At 48.2% G+C, this 19,421-nt stretch overlaps 1 protein-coding gene and 1 pseudogene across 1 annotated transcript in view; both read left to right on the top strand.

The window, feature by feature from the left end:
• LOC135055059 (dual specificity protein phosphatase 13B-like) overlaps positions 1 to 19,421 on the top strand; it is a 122,125-nt pseudogene that overhangs the window by 6,109 nt on the left and 96,595 nt on the right.
• Positions 2,164 to 19,421, top strand: part of LOC135055057 (dual specificity phosphatase 29-like) — a 232,086-nt gene continuing 214,828 nt past the window's right edge. Inside the window, exon 1 of the mRNA XM_063958669.1 lies at positions 2,164 to 2,169. The gene's annotated coding sequence lies outside the window, so the exon portion shown is untranslated. The remainder of the gene's footprint in view (positions 2,170 to 19,421) is intronic.

Raw genomic sequence — 19,421 nt, 5'->3', positions numbered from 1 at the left:
CGTGCGTAAAAAATATAGGGGCGTGGCTTCATGGGGAAGGGGTGTGGCAACAAAATAATACCAATTCACATTACATATTATAGTAGTCTCCATTATTCAAATTACGCCGCACAGTAGCGCCACTACACCAGGTAGAGCCCCTCTTACACATTACGGCAGACAGATTCCCCTTTTTACACATTACGGCAGACAGCGTCCCCCTTTTTACACATTAAGGTAGACAGCGTCCCCTTTTTACACATTAAGGCAGACAACGTCCCCCTTTTTTACACATTACAGCAGACTGCGTCCCCTTTTTACACATTATTGCAGACATCGTCCCCTTTTTACACATTAAGGCAGACAGCGTCCCCTTTTTACACATTACGGCAGACAGAGCTCCCTTTTTACACATTACGGCAGACAGCGTACCCTTTTTACACATTACGGCAGACAGCGTCTGTCATTCCCCCAGTCCCTATACACACCACTGGCGTCTCTATAATGGGTGCAGTGTGTGCGGTGCACACGGGCCCCTAAGTCCAGAGGGGGCCCCCACCGCACACGCTGCACCCATTTTCGGAATACTCACCCCTCCGTAGTCCAGCGGCAACGTCCACGGCGGTGTTAAAACTCTGTGAAAATGGCCCAGCGGCCATTTTCACGGAGTTCTGCGCATACGCAGTAGAGAAATCTCAGGGAAAATAGCCGCCACGCCATTTTCCCGGAGATCTGCGCATGTGCAGCAGAGTCTGAGCGCTCTAGTGCTCAGACTCCCAGCGCTGCCGGCAGAGAGGAGGGGGCCCGAACGGAGGAGGCTGCACCCGGGCCTCCTCCTCTCTTAAAACGCCCCTGATACACATGCACACACCAGTGGCGTAAGTTCGTCCTAGTCGCCCGGAGGCATGATACATTTTGGTGCCCCCCTACACATACACACACATACCATATGTAGCTATCCGGCACCCAGGGTGAACAGTAGCAGCGTGCTCAGGTACCTTTCCCAATAGTAATATAGATACACATAGAAAGTGGACGCACTCCAAGTCAGTCATTACAATAAAACAGACACCAGCATACCATTATAGTACACCTACAGTGCTCCCTCACCCGCCAGGTCTCCATGGAGATGCTTTGGCGCAGCGGTGTGCCAATATAATTAGTGTTCACTGTGGTATTTTTTTTTAGGGCAGGGTGCTGATCACGGGGAGGGCACATTTTTCATTCGGGAGGGCACATTTTTAAGTTAGATGGGCAAACTTAGGTACATACTATAATGCTTGGTGCTCCCATTCCTATGGCCAAAACATGGACAGTGCGCACCGAAGGTGCGCAGCAAAAATCTAGGGGCGTTGTTTCGTGGGGAAGGTAGTGCCCCTAATACACATTGCACCAGTTAGAACCTCCTATACACACTGCGCCAGGTAGAGCACGTTATACATATTGCGCCAGATAGAGCACATTATACACATTGCGTCAGATAGAGCACATTATACACATTGCGTCAGGTAGGGAGCACTGAGGCACATTGCACCAGGTAGAGAGCACTGAGACACATTGCACCAGGTAAAGAGCACTGAGGCACAATGCACCAGGTAGAGAGCACTGAGATACATTGCACCAGGTAGAGAGCACTGAGGCACACTGCACCAGGTAGAGAGCACTGAGGCACACTGCACCAGGTAAAGAGCACTGAGGCACACTGCACCAGGTAGAGAGCACTGAGGCACACTGCACCAGGTAGAGAGCACTGAGGCACACTGCACCAGGTAGAGAGCACTGAGGCACACTGCACCAGGTAGAGAGCACTGAGGCACACTGCACCAGGCAGAGAGCACTGAGGCACACTGCACCAGGTAAAGAGCACTGAGGCACACTGCACCAGGTAGAGAGCACTGAGGCACACTGCACCAGGTAGAGAGCACTGAGGCACACTGCACCAGGTAGAGAGCACTCAGGCACACTGCACCAGGTAGAGAGCACTCAGGCACACTGCACCAGGTAGGGAGCACTGAGGCACACTGCACCAGGTAGGGAGCACTGAGGCACACTGCACCAGGTAGGGAGCACTGAGGCACACTGCACCAGGTAGAGAGCACTGAGGCACACTGCACCAGGTAGAGAGCACTGAGGCACACTACACCAGGTAGAGAGCACTGAGGCACACTGCACCAGGTAGAGAGCACTCAGGCACACTGCACCAGGTAGGGAGCACTGAGGCACACTGCACCAGGTAGGGAGCACTGAGGCACACTGCACCAGGTAGAGAGCACTGAGGCACACTGCACCAGGTAGAGAGCACTGAGGCACACTACACCAGGTAGAGAGCACTCAGGAACACTGCACCAGGTAGGGAGCACTGAGGCACACTGCACCAGGTAGAGAGCACTGAGGCACACTGCACCAGGTAGAGAGCACTGAGATACATTGCACCAGGTAGAGAGCACTGAGATTAATGTTTACAGCTGCAAAATACTTACAAGGTTAATTTAGCCCAGGGGGACTCTCATGTACGTACCGGGTCTGGCGGCGCACGGCTGGCCGACGTGGAGGGGTCCGGCAGGCAGCAAACGGCGGGGCGGCAGGGCGCACAAAAACGGGCAGGGCAGGATTCAGCTGTCTAAAAAAGGGGCAGACACCTAGCGTGAACACTAGATATATATTAAAAAAAACACAAACGCCTCATTCACTTAAACACTCACACACGTCTCACTTAAACACACACGCCTCTCACTTACATACACATGCCTCTCACTTACACACACCTCTCACACACGTGCCTCTCACTTACACACACCTCTCACACAAGTGCCTCTCACATACACGTGCCTCTCATATACACATGCCTCTCACTTACATACACATGCCTCTCACTTATAGGCCCTACACACATAGCGATTTCACTGCACGATATGAACGATCTTGTTCATTAATGAACGAGATATCGTTCATATCGTGCAGTGTGGAGTCCCCAGCGATGAACGATGTGCGGCCCCGCGCTCGTTCATCGCTGGGGCCATGTCGGCTGTGCATGCAGGCCAATATGGACGAGATCGTCCATATTTGCCTGCAAGTCTACGGAGCCGAGTGACGGAGGGAGTGAAGAAACTTCACTCCCCCCGTCACTGCCCCCCCGCCGCCGGGTCGCTCGTCGGCCGTATCGGCCGTCGGGCACCTTGGTGGCGCATCGCCTAGTGTGTAGGGCCCCTTACATACACATGCCTCTCACACACACACACACACACACACACACATGCCTCTCACTTACATACACATGCCTCCCACTTACATACACATGCCTCACACACACACACACAGACACACACACACACACACACACACACATATGCCTCTCACTTACATACACATACATGCCTCTCACACACATGCCACTCTCACACACACATCACACATGCCTCTTTTACTTGAATGTACAACTTTCCTTAAAAACACACACACCTCACTTAAAAACAAGCACACACAAAACACAGTACTTCCCCCCCAAATACACCTCTCCCCCACCCCCCACACAGTGCCTACCTTTGGCTATCATCCAGAGCATGGAGGAGCAGAGAGTTCTGAGCTTCCCTCGGCTGGCTTACTAAGGGCCCGGGAGGAGCTGTGCTCTGGAGCTCCCCCTAGCTGCAGCCAGTGCCATCTCTCTCTACAGGAGGCAGCTTCCGTGTCACTGACACAGCTCCTCCATCTGCAATAGCAGCGCAGTTCTCAGGCTGCGGGAGACAGTGGAAGAGATGCGCCCCCTTGTGGCCAGGAGCCCGGCGGCAGCCGACTCCACTGCCTCCCACAGTTCCGCCCCTGGCACACACTCTGTCCCCTGTAGTCACCACACACACTTTACCTCCATGGTGAATGAATGCAGGAGTAACTAGTCAGAAGGTGATAGAGCACTGAGCAGATAGGGCTGCACACAATTTGCCAAGGCAGGGGCGTGGCCTAATCGCGGACCCCCCCCCCCCGTGACCACGCCCCCTTTAAAAAATCCCTAAACCATAGAGCAGGCACCTCCAGCTGCTGACCTGGCCGGGAGGAGAGCAGGAGATCTGGGAATGCAGGCAAGGCCAGCAGGACATCAGTTCAACTGCCCCTCTCAAGCTGGGCCGGCGTGGGGGCGTGACCAACAAGTATTGCTGGGCGGGGTCTCCGCCTTGCTTTCTCGGGGTCTGCAGGCTTCAGAGTCCCCCTCCCTTCTCCTCCTCCCCTCGCTCCGGTGACCGCGCACATCACAGGGCACAGGCGGCTTGTAATGAGTCAGTCTGACTCATTACAATGCTGCACACTTTGTGCCCCTTGAACGGGTATGCGGGCAGTGGGAACGCAGGGGAAATATGCGCTCTATCTAGGTGTGCGCTGTGGGCAATGCCCCTTCTGCACACACCTAGTTACGGCACTGTCACCTGGGATAGACTATGGCCCTCATTCCGAGTTGTTTGCTCGCTAGTTACTTTTAGCAGAAATGCAAACACAAAGCCACTGCCCTCTGGGAGTGTATCTTAGCATAGCAGAATTGCTAACGAAAGATTAGCAATTGCTAACGAAAGATTAGCAATTCTGCTATAAGTATTTCCTTGCAGTTTCTGAGTAGCTCCGGACCTACTCCTAGATTGCGATCACCTCAGTCCGTTTAGTTCCTGGTTTGACGTCACAAACACGTCCAGCGTCTGACCAGCCACTCCCCCGTTTCTCCAGCCACTCCTGCGTTTTTACCTGGCACGCCTGCGTTTTTTAGCACACTCGGCCAGGTTCCGCCCAGAAACACCCACTTCCTGTCAATCACACTAGGATCAGCAGAGCGATTGAAAAGATTCGTTCGCCCGTGAGTAAAATAGCATAGTTATGTGTAAAATTGCTTAGCGCGTGCGCCCTGCTGTGCATACGGCGCATGCGCAGAACTGCCGGATTTTAGCTTATTAGCAATTCTGCTAAAATTAGCAGCAAGCGAACAACTCGGAATGAGTGCCTATGTTTCAGTAAGGTTATCCCTTTAACCCATTCTTGACCAATGAGCAGAGGTATTTTATACTTTTATATCCAGATACATTTAACTGCTTTGTGTTCCCTAGTACGGCACATCATCCCACACGCCCGGGATGTAACGTTCACATAGATAGCCAGGAATATGTTAATAATCAGCACAAATTAATTAAAAGGGTTGAAGTGTAGGCGGAATAGCTACTAGGTGAGATGCTGAACTGTAGACTTAAGTCGATGATCTCATATGGTCTCATTCATCCAGCCACAAAGCCTGAGTAAATCATATATGTTCATTATTAAATGGAAGAGTTGGCAACCTGACTTGGTGATGACCTGAGACATGTCTGTATTTGCAGCTCTGCAATGTGAAACATTGTTATTAAAGATATTGCATTTGGAAATGTTTCTTTGTAAATTGTACCCTGTAACAAGTAGAACTGTGCACTATAAATTGGAAGTGGTGTGCTGTGAATCTTCCTTTGTGTTTTCTACGTATATAAAAACATTAAATTAATGTAGGTATACCACCTTTTTATTTTCAGATTTCCAGGCAGGGATTTGGTTAGAGGCATGGTTAGGTGCGTGACCATATCACTGTGCTGTTACCACCTTTTACAAATAATAATAAGTATAAGACTAAAGGAGCATACACACGGTGCGATGTGTGCTTACAATTTTGACTATACAGTCAAAATCGTAAGAAAAGATTACACATATGACACCGTGTGTATACAGCTTGTGATACCAATGCGCGCTCCCGTGTGGTCGGTATCGCAAAAAAAAAAAAGACTGTGCAGGCATGGCAATTTTGACTAGAAAGTGTACAATCTAGTTTCTAGTATAGTCAAAATTGTCCATAGCCAAAATCGCACCGTGTGTATAGTCAATATCAGTGGTTCTGAGCTCCGAGGAGTTCAAGGGACATCGCAAAGTCAAAATCAGCCTTTAGGCAGAATCGCACCGTGTGTATGCATGTTAAGGAGATACATATATCCTCTTACCAGGATAAAAGGTTGGGAATATCACAATGAATGCAAACATAGATTAATAAACCCCTACTGCGACACGGATAAGAAATCCCACAATAGCTGCTCATGTAGCTTTAGACAATTCAGAAACTGGAGCAATGTAATGTATAATGCATAGAAAGCACCGCTATATTGTTACAGTTTCTCTCTCCCACACAAACAGTTTCATGCAGTTAACCCCAAGTGTATTAGATGATCATGTCATCATACCGCAACAGTGATGTTGACATAGTTATGTAGGACATCTCACTTAAGCAGTTCTGCACCCAGTAGCTTCCTTCAACATAGCATAGAACACACAGGGTCACATTAAATTGAGCACAAGATTTTTGCAGCAAAATTAACTTGGATATCGCACCCAATTTTGGATTAACGCAGCTATTCTCGCTCCTGATTTTCACATCTAATTGCAATAAAATTGGGCGCAATAATGTTTTTTGTAAAATGGGGAAATCAGAAATTATCCCTGACTTTGGGGCCGATTCAGACCCTGACACTGTAAATCCTACTGAAAAAACATTAACGTGCACAATTGAATATGCCCCATAGTGCTCAAACTGACATTAGAGTGAACAGGGAAAGCTGGGCTCATTCTCTGACTTGCAAGTCCTTTTGAGAATTTTTATGATTCAAGTTAAAGGGGAAGTTAAAGTATTCCTGTGTGGGGGTGAAGTGGATTAATTACCGGACATGTAACATACGGGTATGATGCACCTCTGGACATATTTTAAGTAGAGATGAGCGGGTTCGGTTCCTCTGAATCCGAACCCGCCCGAACTTCAGGTTTTTTACACGGGTCCGAGCAGGCTCGGATCTTCCCGCCTTGCTCGGCTAACCCGAGCGCGCCCGAACGTCATCATCACGCTGTCGGATTCTCGCGAGGCTCGGATTCTATCGCGAGACTCGGATTCTATATAAGGAGCCGCGCGTCGCCGCCATTTTCACACGTGCATTGAGAGTCATAGGGAGAGGACGTGGCTGGCGTCCTCTCCGTTTAGAGAAGAGAGAGACACAGTATTTTCGGGGAGCATTATTAGGAGGAGTACTACTGTATACTACTATACTACTTGCTGAAGTGATATTTATAGATTAGATAGTGTGACTGTAAGTGTATTATCTGACTTGTGGGGGAGACACCGACAGTGGGGAGCAGTTAGAGTCTGAGAGCAGGACTCAGGAGTACATATAACGTACAGTGCACACTTTTGCTGCCAGAGTCAGTGCCACACTGCCATTGTTGTGACCACACTGACCACCAGTATAATAATATATTTTGTGATTGTCTGCTTAGGCCTCGGAGTACTAGTTGCAAGTTGCAACGTGACCTGTCCTGAAGTGACCACCAGTTTAATAATCAATCACCACCAGTTTAATATATATATATATATATATATATATATATAATTGTATATAATATATATATATATATATATATATATATATAATATTGTATACCACCTACCCGTGGTTTTTTTTTTTTTTCATTCTTCTTTATGCATACTACTATAGTAGCTTACTGTAGCAGTCTGCGGTGCTGTGCTGACCTGACAGTGTCCAGCAGGTCCGTCATCAGTCATTACATAATAAATATATATAGTACCTGTCCGGCTGCAGTACTAGTGATATTATATTGATTTCATCTCATTATCAATAATTTATCATCCAGTCTAGACTCTATATTAGCAGCAGACACAGTACGTTAGTCCACGGCTGTAGCTACCTCTGTGTCGGCACTCGGCAGTCCATCCATAATTGTATACCACCTACCCGTGGTTTTTTTTTTCTTTCTTCTTTGTACATACTACTATAGAGTATAGTAGCTTACTGTAGCAGTCTGCGGTGCTGCTGAGCTGACAGTGTCCAGCAGGTCCGTCATCAGTCATCATTACCTAATAAATATATTATCTACCTGTCCGGCTGCAGTACTAGTGATATTATATATACATACATATATATATTGATTTCATCTCATTATCAATCATCCAGTCTATATTAGCAGCAGACACAGTACGTTAGTCCACGGCTGTAGCTACCTCTGTGTCGGCACTCAGCAGTCCATCCATAATTGTATACCACCTACCCGTGGTTTTTTTTTTTTCGTTCTTCTTTGTACATACTACTATAGTATAGTAGCTTACTGTAGCAGTCTGCAGTGCTGCTGAGCTGACAGTGTCCAGCAGGTCCGTCATCAGTCATCATTACCTAATAAATATATTATCTACCTGTCCGGCTGCAGTACTAGTGATATTATATATACATACATATATATATTGATTTCATCTCATTATCAATCATCCAGTCTATATTAGCAGCAGACACAGTACGTTAGTCCACGGCTGTAGCTACCTCTGTGTCGGCACTCAGCAGTCCATCCATAATTGTATACCACCTACCCGTGGTTTTTTCTTTTCTTTCTTCTTTGTACATACTACTATAGTATAGTAGCTTACTGTAGCAGTCTGCGGTGCTGCTGAGCTGACAGTGTCCAGCAGGTCCGTCATCAGTCATCATTACCTAATAAATATATTATCTACCTGTCCGGCTGCAGTACTAGTGATATTATATATACATACATATATATATTGATTTCATCTAATTATCAATCATCCAGTCTATATTAGCAGCAGACACAGTACGTTAGTCCACGGCTGTAGCTACCTCTGTGTCGGCACTCGGCAGTCCATCCATAATTGTATACCACCTACCCGTGTTTTTTTTTTTTTTCTTCTTTGTACATACTACTATAGTATAGTAGCTTACTGTAGCAGTCTGCGGTGCTGCTGAGCTGACAGTGTCCAGCAGGTCCGTCATCAGTCATCATTACCTAATAAATATATTATCTACCTGTCCGGCTGCAGTACTAGTGATATTATATATACATACATATATATATTGATTTCATCTCATTATCAATCATCCAGTCTATATTAGCAGCAGACACAGTACGTTAGTCCACGGCTGTAGCTACCTCTGTGTCGGCACTCGGCAGTCCATCCATAATTGTATACCACCTACCCGTGGTTTTTTTTTTCTTTCTTCTTTGTACATACTACTATAGTATAGTAGCTTACTGTAGCAGTCTGCGGTGCTGCTGAGCTGACAGTGTCCAGCAGGTCCGTCATCAGTCATCATTACCTAATAAATATATTATCTACCTGTCCGGCTGCAGTACTAGTGATATTATATATACATACATATATATATATTGATTTCATCTCATTATCAATCATCCAGTCTATATTAGCAGCAGACACAGTACGTTAGTCCACGGCTGTAGCTACCTCTGTGTTGGCACTCGGCAGTCCATCCATAAGTATACTAGTATCCATCCATCTCCATTGTTTACCTGAGGTGCCTTTTAGTTGTGCCTATTAAAATATGGAGAACAAAAATGTTGAGGTTCCAAAATTAGGGAAAGATCAAGATCCACTTCCACCTCGTGCTGAAGCTGCTGCCACTAGTCATGGCCGAGACGATGAAATGCCAGCAACGTCGTCTGCCAAGGCCGATGCCCAATGTCATAGTACAGAGCATGTAAAATCCAAAACACCAAATATCAGTATAAAAAGGACTCCAAAACCTAAAATAAAATTGTCGGAGGAGAAGCGTAAACTTGCCAATATGCCATTTACCACACGGAGTGGCAAGGAACAGCTGAGGCCCTGGCCTATGTTCATGGCTAGTGGTTCAGCTTCACATGAGGATGGAAGCACTCAGCCTCTCGCTAGAAAACTGAAAAGACTCAAGCTGGCAAAAGCACCGCAAAGAACTGTGCGTTCTTCGAAATCCCAAATCCACAAGGAGAGTCCAATTGTGTCGGTTGCGATGCCCGACCTTCCCAACACTGGACGTGAAGAGCATGCGCCTTCCACCATTTGCACGCCCCCTGCAAGTGCTGGAAGGAGCACCCGCAGTCCAGTTCCTGATAGTCAGATTGAAGATGTCAGTGTTGAAGTACACCAGGATGAGGAGGATATGGGTGTTGCTGGCGCTGGGGAGGAAATTGACCAGGAGGATTCTGATGGTGAGGTGGTTTGTTTAAGTCAGGCACCCGGGGAGACACCTGTTGTCCGTGGGAGGAATATGGCCGTTGACATGCCTGGTGAAAATACCAAAAAAATCAGCTCTTCAGTGTGGAGGTATTTCAACAGAAAAGCGGACAACAGGTGTCAAGCCGTGTGTTGCCTTTGTCAAGCTGTAATAAGTAGGGGTAAGGACGTTAACCACCTCGGAACATCCTCCCTTATACGTCACCTGCAGCGCATTCATAATAAGTCAGTGACAAGTTCAAAAACTTTGGGCGACAGCGGAAGCAGTCCACTGACCAGTAAATCCCTTCCTCTTGTAACCAAGCTCACGCAAACCACCCCACCAACTCCCTCAGTGTCAATTTCCTCCTTCCCCAGGAATGCCAATAGTCCTGCAGGCCATGTCACTGGCAATTCTGACGAGTCCTCTCCTGCCTGGGATTCCTCCGATGCATCCTTGCGTGTAACGCCTACTGCTGCTGGCGCTGCTGTTGTTGCTGCTGGGAGTCGATGGTCATCCCAGAGGGGAAGTCGTAAGCCCACTTGTACTACTTCCAGTAAGCAATTGACTGTCCAACAGTCCTTTGCGAGGAAGATGAAATATCACAGCAGTCATCCTGCTGCAAAGCGGATAACTGAGGCCTTGACAACTATGTTGGTGTTAGACGTGCGTCCGGTATCCGCCGTTAGTTCACAGGGAACTAGACAATTTATTGAGGCAGTGTGCCCCCGTTACCAAATACCATCTAGGTTCCACTTCTCTAGGCAGGCGATACCGAGAATGTACACGGACGTCAGAAAAAGACTCACCAGTGTCCTAAAAAATGCAGTTGTACCCAATGTCCACTTAACCACGGACATGTGGACAAGTGGAGCAGGGCAGGGTCAGGACTATATGACTGTGACAGCCCACTGGGTAGATGTATGGACTCCCGCCGCAAGAACAGCAGCGGCGGCACCAGTAGCAGCATCTCGCAAACGCCAACTCTTTCCTAGGCAGGCTACGCTTTGTATCACCGGTTTCCAGAATACGCACACAGCTGAAAACCTCTTACGGCAACTGAGGAAGATCATCGCGGAATGGCTTACCCCAATTGGACTCTCCTGTGGATTTGTGGCATCGGACAACGCCAGCAATATTGTGTGTGCATTAAATATGGGCAAATTCCAGCACGTCCCATGTTTTGCACATACCTTGAATTTGGTGGTGCAGAATTTTTTCAAAAACGACAGGGGCGTGCAAGAGATGCTGTCGGTGGCCAGAAGAATTGCGGGACACTTTCGGCGTACAGGCACCACGTACAGAAGACTGGAGCACCACCAAAAACTACTGAACCTGCCCTGCCATCATCTGAAGCAAGAAGTGGTAACGAGGTGGAATTCAACCCTCTATATGCTTCAGAGGTTGGAGGAGCAGCAAAAGGCCATTCAAGCCTATACAATTGAGCACGATATAGGAGGTGGAATGCACCTGTCTCAAGCGCAGTGGAGAATGATTTCAACGTTGTGCAAGGTTCTGATGCCCTTTGAACTTGCCACACGTGAAGTCAGTTCAGACACTGCCAGCCTGAGTCAGGTCATTCCCCTCATCAGGCTTTTGCAGAAGAAGCTGGAGACATTGAAGGAGGAGCTAACACGGAGCGATTCCGCTAGGCATGTGGGACTTGTGGATGGAGCCCTTAATTCGCTTAACAAGGATTCACGGGTGGTCAATCTGTTGAAATCAGAGCACTACATTTTGGCCACCGTGCTCGATCCTAGATTTAAAGCCTACCTTGGATCTCTCTTTCCGGCAGACACAAGTCTGCTGGGGTTGAAAGACCTGCTGGTGAGAAAATTGTCAAGTCAAGCGGAATGCGACCTGTCAACATCTCCTCCTTCACATTCTCCCGCAACTGGGGGTGCGAGGAAAAGGCTCAGAATTCCGAGCCCACCCGCTGGCGGTGATGCAGGGCAGTCTGGAGCGACTGCTGATGCTGACATCTGGTCCGGACTGAAGGACCTGACAACGATTACGGACATGTCGTCTACTGTCACTGCATATGATTCTCTCACCATTGAAAGAATGGTGGAGGATTATATGAGTGACCGCATCCAAGTAGGCACGTCACACAGTCCGTACTTATACTGGCAGGAAAAAGAGGCAATTTGGAGGCCCTTGCACAAACTGGCTTTATTCTACCTAAGTTGCCCTCCCACAAGTGTGTACTCCGAAAGAGTGTTTAGTGCCGCCGCTCACCTTGTCAGCAATCGGCGTACGAGGTTACATCCAGAAAATGTGGAGAAGATGATGTTCATTAAAATGAATTATAATCAATTCCTCCGTGGAGACATTGACCAGCAGCAATTGCCTCCACAAAGTACACAGGGAGCTGAGATGGTGGATTCCAGTGGGGACGAATTGATAATCTGTGAGGAGGGGGATGTACACGGTGATATATCGGAGGATGATGATGAGGTGGACATCTTGCCTCTGTAGAGCCAGTTTGTGCAAGGAGAGATTAATTGCTTCTTTTTTGGTGGGGGTCCAAACCAACCCGTCATTTCAGTCACAGTCGTGTGGCAGACCCTGTCACTGAAATGATGGGTTGGTTAAAGTGTGCATGTCCTGTTTATACAACATAAGGGTGGGTGGGAGGGCCCAAGGACAATTCCATCTTGCACCTCTTTTTTCTTTAATTTTTCTTTGCGTCATGTGCTGTTTGGGGAGGGTTTTTTGGAAGGGACATCCTGCGTGACACTGCAGTGCCACTCCTAGATGGGCCCGGTGTTTGTGTCGGCCACTAGGGTCGCTTATCTTACTCATACAGCTACCTCATTGCGCCTCTTTTTTTCTTTGCGTCATGTGCTGTTTGGGGAGGGTTTTTTGGAAGGGACATCCTGCGTGACACTGCAGTGACACTCCTAGATGGGCCCGGTGTTTGTGTCGGCCACTAGGGTCGCTTATCTTACTCACACAGCTACCTCATTGCGCCTCTTTTTTCTTTGCATCATGTGCTGTTTGGGGAGGGTTTTTTGGAAGGGACATCCTGCGTGACACTGCAGTGAAACTCCTAGATGGGCCCGGTGTTTGTGTCGGCCACTAGGGTCGCTTATCTTACTCACACAGCTACCTCATTGCGCCTCTTTTTTTCTTTGCGTCATGTGCTGTTTGGGGAGGGTTTTTTGGAAGGGACATCCTGCGTGACACTGCAGTGACACTCCTAGATGGGCCCGGTGTTTGTGTCGGCCACTAGGGTCGCTTAGCTTAGTCATCCAGCGACCTAGGTGCAAATTTTAGGACTAAAAATAATATTGTGAGGTGTGAGGTATTCAGAATAGACTGAAAATGAGTGTAAATTATGGTTTTTGAGGTTAATAATACTTTGGGATCAAAATGACCCCCAAATTCTATGATTTAAGCTGTTTTTTAGTGTTTTTTGAAAAAAACACCCGAATCCAAAACACACCCGAATCCGACAAAAAAAATTCGGTGAGGTTTTGCCAAAACGCGGTCGAACCCAAAACACGGCCGCGGAACCGAACCCAAAACCAAAACACAAAACCCGAAAAATTTCCGGCGCTCATCTCTAATTTTAAGTAGGTATGTGCGACGGTCCAAATCTCAGGTTTTGGGTTCCTGTTTTAAATGTGTATCTCCTTCATGTTTTGGATCTGTATTTGTTTTGCCAAAACGTCCCTTGTGAGTTTTGGATCTGTATTTGATTTGGATCTGTATTTAAATTTAAAAAAAATCATAAAAAAACAGCTAAAAATCACAGAATTTGGGCCTGTTTTTGTTCATACAGTATTATTAACCTCAATAACATAAACTCCCACTCATTTCCAGTCAATTTTGACCACCTCACAGCTCACAAAGGCCCTCATTCCGAGTTGTTCGCTCGCTAGCTGCTTTTAGCAGCATTGCACACGCTAGGCTGCCACCCTCTGGGAGTGGTTCTTAGCTTAGCAGAATTGCTAACGAAAGATTAGCAGAATTGCTAATAAATAATTCTTTGCAGTTTCTGAGTAGCTCCAGACATACTCACAGATTGCAATCAGCTAAGGCCGTTTAGTTCCTGGTTTGACGTCACAAACACACCCTGCGTTCGGCCAACCACTCCCCCGTTTCTCCAGACACTCCTGCGTTTTTCCCTGACACGCCTGCGTTTTTTAGCACACTCCCGGAAAATGCACAGTTACTACCCAGAAGCTCCCCTTTCCTGTCAATCACTCACCGATCAGCAGAGCGACTGAAAAGCGCCGCAGGATCCACAGCAAATCTACTAAGTTTTTAGTTAAATAACTAAGCGCATGCGCCCTGCGTGCCTTGCGCATGCGCATTTTGCAACAAATCGCAGCATAGCGAAAATCGGCAACGAGCGAACAACTCTGAATGACCACCAATATTGTTTTCATCCAGTTTAGACCAAAAGGTTGCACCAAGGTAGCTGGATGACTATGCTAAGCGACAACAGTGGTCAGCACAAACATGCAGCACTTAAACTCCCAACATGGCACATCTAGGAAACAGAATGGCATTACAGTGGCAGACAGGGTGGCAGTTTCTGAGTAGCTCCAGACTTACTCGGCATCTGCGATCAGTTCAGTCAGTTTCGTTCCTGGTTTGACGTCACAAACACACCCAGCGTTCGCCCAGACACTCCTCCGTTTCTCCAGCCACTCCCGCGTTTTTCCCAGAAACGGTAGCGTTTTTTCGCACACACCCATAAAACGGCCAGTTTCCGCCCAGAAACACCCACTTCCTGTCAATCACACTACGATCACCAGAACGAAGAAAAAACCTCGTAATGCCGTGAGTAAAATACCTAACTGCATAGCAAATTTACTTGGCGCAGTCGCACTGCGGACATTGCGCATGCGCATTAGCGACTAATCGCTCCATTGCGAGAAAAAAATAACGAGCAAACAACTCGGAATGACCCCCCATGTGCACTGCAGGTGTGGCAGATGTAACATGTGCAGAGAAAATTAGATTTGGGTGGGTTATTTTGTTTCTGTGCAGGGCAAATACTGGCTGCTTTATTTTTACACTGCAATTTAGACTTCTGTTTGAACATACCACATCCAAATCTAACTCTCTCTACACGTTATATCTGAACTCCCCCCTTCCCCGCTGTGCACATGGGTGGTCATTCCGAGTTGATCGCTAGCTGCATTTGTTCGCAGCGCAGAGATCAGGCTAAAAAATGGCAGTTCTGCACATGCATATGTGGCGCAATGCGCACGCGTGATGTACGGGCACAACGAACGATGCAATTTTGCACAGGGTCTAGCGATGCATTTCAGTCGCACTGGTTGCCGCAGAGTGATTGACATGAAGTGGGCGTTTCTCGGTGGCAACTGACCATTTTCAGGGAGTGTTCGGAAAAATGCAGGCGTGCCAGGGAAAACGCAGGTGTGGCTGGGCGAACGCTGGGCGGGTGTGTGACGTCAAATCCGAAACTGAATAGTCTGAAGTGACCGCAAGCTGAGTAGGTTTTGAGCTACTCTGAAACTACACAAACATTTTTTGCAGGCACTCTGCGATACAACCGCTCGCACTTCTGCTAAGCTAAGCGGCATAGCGTTTGCACGGCTGCTAAAAACTGCTAGCGAGCGATCAACTCGGAGTCGGAATGACCCCCATGGTTTTGCCCAACTGCTAACAAATTTGCAGCTGTGGTCAACTCTGAATTAGGCCCAATATGTGTAGGAGTACGAAATAATAATATACTGCGGTCTGACAGGCAGTGTCACAGTACTTATGAAAATAAAATAAAAATTGTATGGTACACTGGTGTACAGCACTAACATAATTTGTTTTATAATTAGATTTTTTTGTATTTTTGTTTTTAGCTTTTATTATTTTAATTTTACACTGGGGTGGATCCCCTGGATGGATGGACAGAGTACCCCTGACTGATACAACAGACGGGGCACCTCGCCTGAACTAATACAGCAGACTTAGCACCCCTGGACTGATACAGCAGATTTAGCACCTCTGGATTGATACAGCAGACAGGGGCACCCCTGGACTGATACAGCAGACAGGGCACCTCTGAACCAGTGGTGCAAGTAGAAAAAATGTCTTATAGGTAGTGTGTGCGCGCGCCAATGGTGGTGGTCAAATGCCACATGGGGCGTGGCCAATGAAAATGAGGATGTGATACACATATGGGGGAAGGGGCAGATACACATATGACCCCAATAGTGTCAGATACACGTTGCCCCACAGTGCCAGACATACATTGCCCTACAGTGCCAGATATACATTGCCCCACAGTGCCAGATACACATTGCCTCACTGTGCCAGATACACAAATGCCCCCATAGTGCTAGATGTACATTGCCTCACAGTGCCAGATACACATTGCCCCACAGTGCCAGATACACAAATGCCCCCAGAGTGCCAGATATTCATTGCCTCACAGTGCCAGATACAGAAATGCCCCCACAGTGCCAGATATGCCCCGAGTGCCAGATATGCCCCCAGTGCCAGATACACATGTCCCCCCACTGCCAGATATGCCCTCAGTGTCAGATATGCCCCCAGTGCCAGATACACATGTCCCCCCAGTGCCAGATATGCCCCCAGTGCCAGATACACATGTCTCCCCAGTGCCAGATATGCCCTCAGTGTCAGATATGCCCCCAGCAGAGGCGTAGCTAGGGTTTTGGGAGCCCAGGGCAAGATGGAAAATGGCGCCCCCCCAAAAAAAACAACACAAAAAGCGTGTGCGTGCCGAAAAAATGGGCGTGGTCACGCTCCAGAAGGGGTGTGGTCACTGAAAATGACCCACAGTGCCAGTTACATTGCCCCACAGTGCCAGATACAATGCACCACAGTGCCAGATACATTGCCCCACAGTGCCAGATACATGCCCCACAGTGCCAGTTACATTGCCCCACAGTGCCAGTTACATTGCCCCACAGTGCCAGTTACATTGCCTCACAGTGCCAGATACATGCCCCACAGTGCCAGTTACATGCCCCACAGTGCCAGATACATGCCCCACAGTGCCAGTTACATTGCCCCACAGTGCCAGGCCCCACTCAGTGCCAGTTACATGCCCCATTTGGTGCCAGATACATGCCCCACTGTGCCCCCCCCCCCCCCCCGGTCACTCACCGGCCGCTCTCCTGGGCCTTCTTTACAGAATCCAAAACCCGCAAGAATCCGACAGCAGGATGATGACGTTTTGCCTAGTTTTGGGATCAGAGTCTGGCAGGAAACTCAGAGCAATACTCAGATCTGGCCTCGGAACTTGAAGTACAGGTGGGTCCGGTACTCGGAGAACCAGACCCGCTCATCTCTAATTTTAGGATTACCCAACTGTCCGGAGTAATCCCGGATGGAAGGTAACCCTAAATTAATGGAAAGACATTACTTGTAAAGGGGAAACAATGAACTCATTGTTTGCAGGATAAGTGCCCAGTGCAAAGGGTTAATGTATTTGCGTCACCCGCGATAAGGGCATAAAACCCTGTTTACCGTGAATTTGTTATAGACTCCTTCAAACTTGAACTGAAATCTGCCTCAAGTGCAGCCTGCGGGCTACAATTAAATTTAATGGCCAATAGCCTGGCCACTGCATAAGTCAGGTAGGCAGGGCTGTTTCTAGCCAATTTGGCTCCCAGTACGAGATTTAAAAATGCGCCCCCCCATGACATTAAAAAATGAGCCCCCTCCCCCACACACACCTAGATGAAAAAAAAAAAACTTGCGCGTGCACCTGGCAAGGGGGCGTGGCCTCATCTAAATGGGTGTGGCCTCATTTAAATGGGCATGGCCTCGTCTGAAAAGACTACCTCACAATCCAGTTTTTGACCCTGCTCTAACAGATCACGACCACCACAGGAAAAAAAAATTCTACCATATTAAGCCCCACACAGTAATGCCCCCTGCACCATATTATGCCACACACCGCAATGCCCTTGATACATTAAATCCCCACACTACAGCAGGCAAGAGTCCCCATTTCACACATTACGGCAGGTGTCCCCATTTTACACATTGAGAGAGAGAGAGAATACTTACAGAGGCGATTACCGCTCTTCGGCCCGCCTCACCAGTCGCTCCTCGCGCCGGCCTTTCCCTCTTCCTAACTTGGATTCCCCTCTGTACTCCGCTCGGGGGGGCGGAATTTCGCGGAGTGACGGGGTTGCATCGTGACATAACGACGCAACCGCATCATTCCGTGAAAGTCCGCCCCCCGAGCGGGGTACTCGGGGAGAAATAGGAGGGGGAAGCAGGGAGCCACAGTTAGTGCCGCGGCGGGCGCCCAGTGCGGTTGCACTGCTCGCCTGCCCCAAGAAACGGCCCTGCAGGTAGGTCAGATGGTGCCACACAGGGTCGTAATCAGGAGTTTGCAAGCTGTGCCATCGCCCAGGACTCTGCTACGGCACTGGTGCCGCAATAAGACAGGCAGGTCAGACTTGCAAGATAGGCAGAAACATACTTATCCAAAACCAAATATTACCTGTATACAGTGCTACAGTATATACACACACACCATGTATTGCTTTTAAAAAGACAAACAAAAAAACACCACTTTAAATTAGAGATGAGCGGGTTCGGTTCCTCTGAATCCGAACCCGCCCGAACTTCATGTTTTTTTACACGGGTCCGAGCGACTCGGATCTTCCCGCCTTGCTCGGTTAACCCGAGCGCGCCCGAACGTCATCATCACGCTGTCGGATTCTTGCGAGACTCGGATTCTATATAAGGAGCCGCGCGTCGCCGCCATTTTCACACGTGCATTGAGATTGATAGGGAGAGGACGTGGCTGGCGTCCTCTCCGTTTAGAAATAGATAGGAGAGTGAGAGTGAGACACTGCATTTACTGGAGCTTAGGAGGAGTACTCAGAGAGTGCAGAATTTTGCTGATAGTAGTTAGTTATACTAGTGACTGACCAGTGAGACCACCAGTGCAGTTTTATTATTATTTAATATAATCCGTTCTCTGCCTGAAAAAAACGATACACAGTGACTCAGTCACATACCATATCTGTGCTCAGCCCAGTGTGCTGCATCATCTATGTATAATATCTGACTGTGCTCACACAGCTTAATTGTGGGGGAGACTGGGGAGCAGTTATAGGTTATAGCAGGAGCCAGGAGTACATATTGGCCCTCATTCCGAGTTGATCGGTCGCAAGGCGAATTTAGCAGAGTTACACACGCTAAGCCGCCGCCTACTGGGAGTGAATCTTAGCTTCTTAAAATTGCGACCGATGTATTCGCAATAATGCGATTACTAACTACTTAGCAGTTTCAGAGTAGCTTCAGACTTACTCTGCCTGTGCGATCATTTCAGTGCTTGTCGTTCCTGGTTGACGTCACAAACACACCCAGCGTTCGCCCAGGCACTCCCACCGTTTCTCCGGCCACTCCTGCGTTTTTTCCGGAAAC

This window comes from Pseudophryne corroboree, chromosome 3 (genome assembly GCF_028390025.1).
Source record: "Pseudophryne corroboree isolate aPseCor3 chromosome 3, aPseCor3.hap2, whole genome shotgun sequence".
NCBI classification, from domain to species: domain Eukaryota; kingdom Metazoa; phylum Chordata; class Amphibia; order Anura; family Myobatrachidae; genus Pseudophryne; species Pseudophryne corroboree.
This window is presented reverse-complemented; position numbering and strand designations above follow the sequence as displayed.